The 8,152-nt window shown below is 45.9% G+C and overlaps 1 protein-coding gene across 3 annotated transcripts in view; it reads right to left on the minus strand.

Annotated features, from left to right (window-relative positions):
* Positions 1-6,744, minus strand: part of RB1CC1 (RB1 inducible coiled-coil 1) — a 185,401-nt gene extending 178,657 nt beyond the window's left edge. For all 3 annotated transcript variants that reach the window (XM_034762919.1, XM_034762917.1, XM_034762918.1), the window contains exon 1: positions 6,509-6,744. The gene's annotated coding sequence lies outside the window, so the exon portion shown is untranslated. The remainder of the gene's footprint in view (positions 1-6,508) is intronic.
* Positions 6,745-8,152: the final 1,408 nt, after the last annotated feature.

The following is an 8,152-nucleotide window of genomic DNA, read 5'->3' on the forward strand; positions in this document are numbered from 1 at the left end:
TTGTCTTCACTTACCGGAGGGTCCGGTGGCACACAATCGATGTTCTGGGATCGATTTATCGCGTCTGGTTAAGACGCGATAAATCGACCCCGGATCAATCCCGGAAGTGCTCGCAGTCGGCGCCGGTACTCCAGCTCGCCGAGAGGAGTACGCGGCATCGACGGGGGGAGCCTTCCTGCCGCGTCTGGACCGCGGTAAGTTCGGACTAAGGTACTTCGAATTCAGCTACGTTATTAACGTAGCTGAATTTGCGTACCTTAGTCCGAAGTAGGGACTTAGTGGGGACCAGGCCTCAATGATGACTCCCAGAGACATGGTAGGAAGTGGCCCGAGGAGGACTAGTTATAGCCCTGTGGAAAGCCAGCATGTTTAGGTCGGAGCCCTGATAGCTCAGTGGTGGAACGCTCTGCCACTGCTAGGGCCCTGGGCTGAGACCCAGTGGAGTAGGGAGGGCCCAGGTCATCCTAGGTGACAGCCCACTGGCCGCTAGGCCTTAGAGCCCTGAGGCCAAGAACAGTCCAACGGACTTAATCATGGAGTGAACTCACCCCTCAATGGACAGGTACCCCCACCCCCACAAAAAACTAGTTCCAAAGTCAAAGGGCCCTCAGAAAACACTCTCCGAACAACCTCCTTCCCTCCCCCACCTTGTTTTCTTTATTTATTTTTATACCAGCTCATGCATCTCTGCTTATCACAACTGTAGAAATATTATCTAAGACCACCTCTCCCTGTATGTAAGTAGGTCTGAGACCATTGAGGGCTTTATAGGTCAATACTAGAAATCTTGCATTCTAGACAGAATCCAGAGTCAGTGAAGATCACAAAGCCAGACCCCAAGCCTATGGCAGGAAACTCCACTAACAATGAGGCTATTGCATTTTGTAGCAATTTAAGTTTCCCAATATATTTCAGATAAAGTCTTCTATAGAATACACTGTAGTAACCTAACTTTCAATTGACGAAGGTGTGAATGAAAGCTGCAGTAAGTGCATCCAAAAGAAAGGCAACTTCCTGGACATACATAAAAAGAAGACAGGTAATCTGATCATTAGAGCTCCACATTAAGGAAACATCTTAATAACAAAATAAAAACAAGATAAAACAAAAAACTTATACCACAATGGCAACTCTTGTCACCACTCCAGATGTTGTGGACTGATGTATGGTGTTGCACTGCTGCTCAGTCAAATTTGGCCTGTCTGCCCCTCTGTCATGATGGGAGGAGTGGACAGGCCAAATCTGAATGAGTGGCACTGCGGCTCCATGTGCCAGGTTGCAATGCCTGGAGTAGGGTGCCAGTCCCAGCCCCACAGGACTGGAGCTGCTGCTGTGGTGTGCTTGCTTTGCCAACCACCCCCAGGGTTTCCTACCCGACCCCATAGTGACAGTACCCCACCCCCAGGTCTCCTGTGATAAAACAAAATTTTAAAAAAATATACAAAATTAAGAATTAATGGGATTCCACTGATCATCTAGTAGAACCAGGAAATCCTACCAGAATCCTACAGAGCAAACTTGAACAAAAGGCAGATATACACCTTCATTCAAAGGGGAAAGATGCAATCCTCGTGTTATTTCCTAATTGCTCTCCCAACCAACCCAGCATAACTTAAATTCTATCTGGATTGAGCCTCAGTTTACAAGCTGCTTACCACCAAAAAAAAACCTAACCCTCAGATCAAGGCCTTTATACCTTCTTTTGCCTCCCCCAAACCCAAGCTATTAAGACTTAAAACAAAAGAAACCCTCCCTATCACAACTGGTTTCAGCTCAAGACTTCTGCCCCAGTGATCTAGCTATCTTCCAATCTGCTTCATTTGTCAAAAGCAGACTTGCTGTAAATGAGGATGACCTGTGAAGCTGAACCCAGGGAGGATGGTACCTAGGAATCACTTCATCAATGGTTGAGTACAGTATTCCAAACCAATAACAACACGATTTGTCAGGGAGACAGTATTGTCCCTCAGAGTCCTCTAAATAGGCTTAGGTCACATTAGACTTAGGGGGCAGATCATCAGAGTAGGACCTGCCCTGACAAAGAGCTGTTCTCAACTTCAAATTAGAGATGGTAACCTAGCTGACGTAAATGTCACTGAGTACTATCACTGCACCAGCACTTTATGGAGACTCCACAATACCATGGAGAAACAGATATACTAAAGCCAGTCTCATTTTAATTCTATCTCAGAACTCTTATATACAAGATGGACACACTTAGATTTGGATCCACTTATCTTGGGTATACCACATTCTCACCCAGCAGGCATCAAATGCACTGAAACAAGTCCTGAAACATTACACAGATGCATATACTGTGAGAGGCCTCATCCTTTATCAAATAACTTATCTTACTGACTACCAACCACACATTAAATCACAAGAAACAAAGGCCAGGATTCTTCTCCACTGACACCTTCCTTTACAGAGTTAAATTTACAAACAAAAACCAAAGAAAATGGGAAATACAATTTTCAATTCTAATATATGCCTTAAGTTTTCATATTGCCCCATCTCCCCTTGCCATCCATGAACAAACCCAAGCTCTGGAAACAGAATCCAATCTCCAATTTATGGCACCACTGTTCCTTACATTCCTTCCACTAGTGGCCAAGAGTTCGTGCAACAGATCACCATCCAGCTTTTCTGAAGAAACATCCTGATAATATCACTATTCACCCAATAGGGAACCCCTCTTTCAAACAGACTAAATACTTCCACCAAAATTCCCACTCTCATAGACTTTAAGGGGGCAGATGGGACCATCATGATCATCTAGTCTATCTCCTGCACATTTAATACTTACAAATGTGAGGATTTCTAATGAGGCAAACACTGTCTGTATTTCATCTCTCCACTGGTTTCCCTCATTACAAGGAAAAGAGGTAACAATTCACATTATATGAAATCATTCCCTTTCCATACATATTTAACAATAACCTGCAGCAATTACAACTCAAAAGTTAAACAGTTTTAAACCTCTGTGCTTTTTCCCCAAATGTGAAATCTTCTAAGCCTGTACAATCTTGTTTACTCCACTGTGTGGCTAGGTATACCACTAAAACATAAAATATATCCAATAAGTCCTCAGAAAATATTTTCCAAGAGCACACCCTTTATTTTCTTTTTCTTTTAAATACCAAAGAGGTCCAGTTCAGTAAGTAGGTCTCAGGCATTTAAGACTTTATAAAGTTGCTGGTATTGAACCATATTCCACACAGAATTCAACAGGTAGTCAGTGCAGATCATAGAGTAAGACTAGTATAATATGCTCATGGTGTAGATAAGTGCAGTATCACATGTATAATTTACTTCAAAATGTAGTAGATAAGGCATCCTAATCCTGGCTTCACCATTGACTTCCTATGTTCTCTTGGACAATCACTTAACTCCCCTGTGCCCCAACTTCCTTCAACATCCCTGATATTAGGATAGTAAAATGTTTTGAAATCTACAGATAGCACTTAGAACACTAAGTATAAATGTAGCTACCTTCCATTTATGCCAAATATGGTGACTAGATGAAAAACTATGTGTTGTCCTCCTTTTAAATGTCTCATTTCCTTCCTGTTTCATTAGTGCATGTTCTTTTTTAGCATATGTAATTACCCCACTAACTTAAATACATGACAAGCCTTCACCAACAGTGGGGACTTGCACGAAGTGCTCAAAGCATCTGATATTTTATCAAAACTTAGCTTCACAGTGGGAAAAGTGTTTTTACTTTGATTTTTCCAAGATAATGGAAGACATCTCAACTATCCAATTAATCAAATAAGAACAATATCTAACACCTTTGGAAAGAATCTCCATTTCTATCCCATACTGTTTTCTAGTGAAAATACAATCTGTTTTCAATTCCAATTTATTCATACACTACCAGTGTAAAAAATGTCTAACATGTACCAAAGAAAGTTTTCAAATGAAAAATGCCTTACCCCAACATCTAAGGTGAAAACCAAAATGGTATAACAAAAACATACACATTTCCAAGAAGACTGAGTTCAACTTGTCCATTTTCAAATTCATTTGAACAGCTGAGTTTTATTAATACAGTTTTACTTCTAGATCACAGGTCTGAACACCATTTGATAGGAACCAAGAGTATATGATGGCTGTTTGGAGACTTACATGAGCAAACACTACCCACTCATTTAACTTTTAAGTGTCCACATCTCAATTTACCTATTTAATGGCAATTGCAGCAGACAAGCTAAACACTGAATGGATATGGAGAACAGCCTCCTCTCTAGAGGCAGCCCCTCCAGAACAGCGCTGAAAACTGAAATAAGATTTATGCTCTAACTCTTCTATGCATTGTTACTGTTTAAGAGCAGACAATATGTTTGTCAAGAGCAGTCCCTGCCCTGGAAAGTTTATAATCTAGAAGATATACATAGAAAGACACAGTATGCACCATGAGATGGGGAGAAAGGAGCTATATTTATTAAATATTCTTAATTGATCATCAGGGTTTGTTACCTGGTACATTCAGGTGGGCTGAACCAGCAAGATCTAGGGTAATAACCTGGTGAGAAGCCCAGCCCATCTGCTATGCCTGTGCTGGTGGGAAAGAAGAGGGAGGTGGGATTTCCACCAGGGTGCTAATCTTTCATATCAGCTTTTGGCTGACAGCTGTCAGATAAATATTATGCTGCCCCATCCACTTTTAGCTAATGAAAGGAAGAAGTAGATTTTTATCCCTTCTCCAGCCTCCTTATTGCCCCCTTCCTTCTCTTAAAGTTTCCTGGCCGCTGCGTGTGCATCTATGGGTAATGGTAGGGAAGTGTCTCTGTTACTCTGCTCTTCTCAGCTACTTACTATAGATCCTCCTCCTCCTTTATTAAGAGCTCCACGGCCGGATTCTGCTCTACTTCTCCCAAGTAGGCACATGAAAAGCAGGAAACGCGTTGACACAATTTGTCTACAGACTGACGAAAGTCACACTAAATCAGTTTATAACCGATTCATATTTGGAAGGTTAGCAGCAAGGATTGTAAACAGTTTTTTAAATGAATGCTTACATTCCGCATAAATAGCATAATTAGACACCCTCACTCCGCAAAGAAAACTTCCTAACCTGCCACTGGCACGCAGATTTTTAAGTCTTAACATAGATCAATTATCTGTGTTGTAACTGCATTCACTTCAGTGAAGTTCACATCTCAGCATAGTTCATTCAAATCTCCCATTAAAAAGTCTCAAAAGTTGTCAACTGTTAAGCAAAACATATTTAAAAAAAAAAAATTGTTAAATTAATATGAAAGGTGAAACCTATAATGCACTTGATTTGATAACTGCCCAGTGCAGGGAGAGAAGGTGCTTTCAGGTCAGACATCAGTATGGCTATGAAAATCCAATATACAAACAACAGTATTACATTAAAGAAGAGCAGGTTGCTGGTGTAAAGAGTAATCTGTTCAGTCTGTCCTGATACTGCAATTACTTAAGCATGTGCTTAACTTTACTAACACGAGTACACTATAGACATTAGTAAAGTTCAGTGTGTACATAAGGGTTCACAGGATTAGGGCCTTTACTGGCAATAAGCAATGACTTTATCCTACATTTCAGCAAGGGGTTTATAGCAGGGTGCCATGAGGAAGTCTAATGTAAAGAGTTGTTTTACAAAATATAAAACTGTAACATTCTGAAATATCATAAATTTGTACAATGTAAAAATGTAAAAAAGTACATTTGACATATTATTCCTTTTTAACTTTAAATGTGCTCAACTACTCACTAACTACAAAATAACTTATTCTGCAAAATCTGTTCCCAATCATTTGTAGTAACAATCACAAGGAAGCAGAGCAGATGAACCCTAAACAAGGTACAAATAAAATTCAACTTGAGTCTACACTGTTTAGTTCATAGTTTGAAAGTATTTTTAAGAAGTAACGACAAGGAGAATCCAGTGTGAAAGAGTAGTAGATAACATGTGATTCCTAGAAAGTGGATCACAGCAGAAGCTGAAGATACAGCACGCTCCCAGACCTAATACTTCTTACCGGGTTTGACTGTTGTCAAAGGCAGGCACAGAAGCATGGACAGGCTGAGTCATTCCCTGTAGTAACTTCAGGGCGAATCCCCTTCCCGATAGTGGTGGGAAGGGAACAGAGAGCACAGCCCCGCCCGGCCAGCCCCGCTCCCTCGCGCTGTTTACAAACAGCCTCTGTCAAGGAGCGGGGCGGCCCCAGCCCTCCCCAAGGAGACGCTACTCCCCGGGTCACTCTAAGGGCAGCCCCCCGCTCCGTTTTCCCCGGGGCAGGGGAGGGATCCCACCTCTACCCCGACTCGCTCTTTCTCTGCTGCGCCCAGCGGGTGTCAGCCGGGCGCGCTGCTGGGGAAAGGCCCACGCAGCCCAGTGAGCCCCTCACCCCCGCGCCCCACCAGCCTGCGGGGAGGGGGCGCCCCCCCACTAGCTCCTGCCGAACTCCCCCTCCCCTCAGCAGTCGGGGGGGGGCCTCCACAGTCCCGCTCCCCCCCCGCCCCGGGCAACACTCACCCACAGCGGCGAGGCGGCCCCGCGCACCATCCTGCGGTGACCGGCAACAGCGGCTCCTCACTGCGGCTGGGTCCGGCCGATGGGCTCCGGACGCACCCAGCAGAGCGCGGTCGGGGGCTCCCTCAGGAGCTTGGGAAAGCGCCGGACCCGGGGGGAGTTGGGGGACTCCGGGCACCGCTCGAGCCCCACCACCGTCCTCCTGGCGCAGCCGCTGCCGCTGTTTGTTATTGTCGTCACTCGCTTCCGGCGCAGTGCACGCTGGGTAAGGGAAAGCCGGGAGGGGAACCATAGAGAGGAGGCGCGCGCGGGACAGAGCGGAGGCGGAAGGAAGGAGAAGGCTGACGGGAGGGGCCCCGCGGGATGCTGAAAAGGAAGCGGCTGGACTCGGAGAAGCTGCATGCGCGTGCAATGGAGCGCCAGGCAGAGCTGGCAGCCGGGTGTGTGAGCGAGGCCCGGGGGCGGTGCAGGCAAGAGGCTGGTTGTGGGACCGAGGCCTGAGGCGCAGTATGGGGTGGGGGCTATGGGGTGTGGGACTGAGGTGCAGTGTGGGGTGGGTGCNCGGGTGTGGGACTGAGGCCCATGCACAGGTGGCAGCTGGGTATATGAGTGAAGCACGGGGGGGGGGAGAGAGACAAGAGTGGGTGTGCCCCCAAGTGTCAAGAACCAGCCACTCCTACCCCATTTTGCATGTTCATTTAGAATTACCTTATGTGACACCAGTTGCCTTTTCTGCCGGCCTCAGGGCCGGCACTTCCACTAGGCAGTCGCCTAGGACAGCAGGATTTGGGGGGTGGCATTTTGCCACCCTTGGCGGCAGGGGGTCCTTTAGCTCCAGAAATTCGGCGGCGGGTCCTTCACTCGCTCCGGGACCCACCGCCGAAGTGCCCCAAAGACGCAGAGTGGAAGGACCCCCACTGCCGAATGCTCAGAGGAGGAGTGCTGCTGCTTAGGGCATCAAAAACCCTGGCGCTGCTCCTGGCTGACCTCCATTGCTACTGTACCTGATTGTGATTAAGTGGTACGTCTACTGTTGGTGCTGGGCACGTGATTCTCAGCTTGTGTAGACATAAATAATAGCTGGCACAGACAGCAGCTAGTGGCCTCTCAGGCTAGCCATGGCAAGTAACCTGCCTGAAGCCGGTGGGTACATGGTAAGGGCAGTTAGCCTAATCTGCCACTCAGCCCTGGCCTTTCTACCCCTGCTGTGCCAGGGGCACCATTTGAGAGAAGAGGAGCGGCAGGAGCCCCCCTGAGTTTCTTACAGGAGGTGTGAGAGCTACCAGGTGGAGCTATTAACTACAGCACAACATTAGTGTGAAATGTAGTCAAGTATCAGGGGGTAGCCCTGTTAGTCTGTAGCCACAAAAACAATGAGTCTGGTGGCACCTTGAAGACTAACAGATTTATTTGGGCATAAGCTTTCGTGGGTAAAAAACTTCACTTCAAATGCATGGAGTCTGGACTCCTTGTTTTAGTGTGAAATGTAAGTTCTGCAGGGGAGATGTGCCCCTGGGGCAGGGAGTCAGTATTGTGTTTACAAACAGAGGCAGGGTGATTAAGATAAGAAAGGGCTGGTGCTTAAATTAAGTGTGTGGAAGTCTAGCCTGTAAATCAGGAATCCCTGAGGGGGTTATTTTTGAGAAA

This window comes from Trachemys scripta, chromosome 2, assembly GCF_013100865.1.
Source record: "Trachemys scripta elegans isolate TJP31775 chromosome 2, CAS_Tse_1.0, whole genome shotgun sequence".
In the NCBI taxonomy this organism is placed as follows: Eukaryota; Metazoa; Chordata; order Testudines; family Emydidae; genus Trachemys; species Trachemys scripta.